Raw genomic sequence first — 3129 nt, forward strand, 5'->3', positions numbered from 1 at the left:
CTGAGCTGTTCTGTATGGTAGGTGCTTGTCATCTGTAGCTATTGAGTTCTTGAAGTGGCTGGTCCTAATTGAGGTGTCCTGTAAATAGAAAATACAAGCTGGATTTTGAACTTTATGCAAAAAGTATAAAATACTTTCTTGTTAATTTTTATTCTGAGTACATGTTGAAATGATGATATTTTAGATATATTGAGTTAAGTAAAATATATTAAAGTTAATTTCACCTTAAAAAAATTCTTGTTTAATGTGGCCACCACAAAACCTTAAGTATATAACTTGCTCTCTTTCTCTCTTTCTTTTCTTTGTTTTCTTTCTTCCTTTTCTTCCTTTCTTTCTTGATTCAACTCCTTGGATTATTTATTCAATCATACTACACACGCTTTTGAGCCCTTGAATATTTCAGATGTCTCTCTAGATTGAAGACTTGGTTGTGATCAGTACATTCAAAGTCCCTGTCCTCAAAGAACTTCTATCCAGGAAGGAGAAACCAATATTATACAAGTAAACAAACGACAACAACTAAGAATTGTAAAGATATTTAAGAGAATACTCTGCCAAACCAACGGGGTAATGGTTGCTATTTCAGGAGCAGCAATAAAGAAAGGCATATCTGGTGAAGTGAATTTGAACTTAGATCTTAATAATAAGAGATTGGGCTGAGATGTATTTTTTCCGAAGTTGATTTAAGAAATCTCTTTGTTGGCAATTTTTTATTGCCCTTGATGAGATTATTAACATCATGCCAAGGATGCCACCTTTATATATTGTTTTTCCACTTTTTTTTAATTTAAAACTTTTTTAATGTTTATTATTTATTTTTGAGAAAGAGACAGAGCATGAGCGAGGGAGGGACAGAAAGAGAGAGAGTAACACAGAATCCAAAGTGGGATTCTAGGCTCTGAGCTGTCAGCACAGAGCCTGATGCGGGGCCTGAACTCAGGAACTGTGAGATCATGACCTGAGCTAAAGTCAGATGTTCAACTGACTGACCCACTCAGGTGTCCCATCTACATTATTGTATTTTTTTTGGTTTAATTCTTTTTTTTAAAATTAATTTATTTTAAAATTTACATCCAAGTTAGCATATAGTGCAACAATGATTTCAGGAGTAGATTCCTTAGTGCCCCTTCCCCATTTAGCCCATGCCTCCTCCCACAACCCCTTCAGGAACCCTCTGTTTGTTTTCTATATTTAAGAGTCTCTTAGGTTTTTGTCCCCCTCCCTGTTTTTATATTGTTTTTGCTTCCCTTCCCTTATGTTCATCTGTTTTGTATCTTAAATTCTTCATATGACTGAAGTCATATGATATTTGTCTTTCTCTGACTAATTTCACTTAGCATAATATCCTCTAGTTCCATCCACGTAGTTGCAAATGGCAAGATGTCATTCTTTTTGATTGCCGAGTAATACTCCTTTGTGTGTGTGTGTGTATATATACATACATGTATATACACGTATATACACATCTTCTTTATCCATTCATCCATCGAGGGACATTTGGGCTCTTTCTATACTTTGGCTATTGTTGATAGTGCTGGTATAAACATGGGGGTGCATGTGTCCCTTCGAAACAGCACACCTGTATCCCTTGGATAGATACCTAGTAGTGCAATTGCTGGCTCATAGGGTAGTTCTATTTTTAATTTTTTGAGGAACCTCCGTATTGTTTTCCAGAGTGGCTGCACCAGTTTGCATTCCTACCAGCAGTGCAAAAGAGGTCTTCTGTCTCTGAATCCTCTCCAACATCCATTGTTGCATGAGTTGTTAATGTCAGCCATTCTGACAGGTGTAAGGTGGTATCTCATTGTGGTTTTAATTTGTATTTCCCTGATGATGAGTGCTGTTGAGCATTTTTTTATGTGTCGGTTGGCCATCTGGATGTCTTTTTTGGAGAAGTGTCTATTCATGTCTTTTGCCCCTTTCTTCACTGGATTATTTGTTTTTTTGGATGTTGAGTTTGATACCTTCTTCTAGATTTTGGATACTAACCCTTTATCTGATAAGTCATTTGCAAATATCTTCTCCCATTCTGTCGGTTGCCTTTCAGTTTTTCTGATTGTTTCCTTGGCTCTGCAGAAGCTTTTTATTTTTATGAGGTCCCAGTCATTCATTTTTGCTTTTGTTTCCCTTGCCTCTGGAGGCATGTTGAGTAAGAAATTGGAGTGGCCAAGATCAAAGAGGATTTTGATGGCTTCCTGTCTTACATTGAGGTCTTTAATCCATTTTGAGTTTATTTTTGTGTTTGGGATAAGAAAGTGGTCCAGGTTCATTCTTCTGCATGTTCCTGTCCAGTTTTCCCAGCACCACTTGCTGAAGAGACCATCTGTATTCCATTGGATATTCTTTTGTTAGCCTCTTATTTTTTAAATTATTTTTAAAATTATTTTTAATATAATTTATTGTCAAATTGGCTACCATACAACACCCAGTGCTCATCCCAGCAAATGCCTTCCTCAATACCCATCACCCACCTTCCCCTCTCCCCGCCGCCATCACCCCTCAGTTTGTTCTCTGTATTTATGAGTCTCTTATGGTTTGTCTCCCTCCCTCTCTGTTTGTAACTCACCCCCCCCCCCTTTCCTTCCCCTGTGGTCCTCTGTTAAGTTTTCATTGGATATTCTTTGTCAAAGATCAGTGAGCCATACATTTGTGGATCCATTTCTGGGTTCTGTATTCTGTTCCATTGATCTGAGTGTCTGTTTTTGTGCCAGTACCATACTGTCTTGATGATTACAGCTTTGTAATACAGCTTGAAGTCCAGGACTGTGATGCCTCGAGCTTTGGTTTTCTTTTTCCAGATTGCTTTGGTTATTCGGGGTCTTTTCTGGTTCCATACAAATTTTGGGATTGTTTTTCTAGCTCTATGAAGAATGCTGGTGTTATTTTGATAGGGATTGTGACTTGCTCTATAATTCTATTGATTGGTGCTGGTCTGGAGGCTGATGAGAAGAAGCCATGTAGATGAGGGGCCCTTTGCAACTCTGAAGAACACTCTCTCCTGCCTGGTCTGGGCACTTGAGTGGCACTGCTCTGGAAAGTGGGTGCTCCTGTCTTGGCAGTGCTGCATGTGATGTTGTCCCCCTCTTCTGTGCCTGCTAGGAGACAGTCCCTGGGTCAGGCTGTGATGGT

Source organism: Felis catus, chromosome A1 (assembly GCF_018350175.1).
Source record: "Felis catus isolate Fca126 chromosome A1, F.catus_Fca126_mat1.0, whole genome shotgun sequence".
NCBI lineage: Eukaryota > Metazoa > Chordata > Mammalia > Carnivora > Felidae > Felis > Felis catus.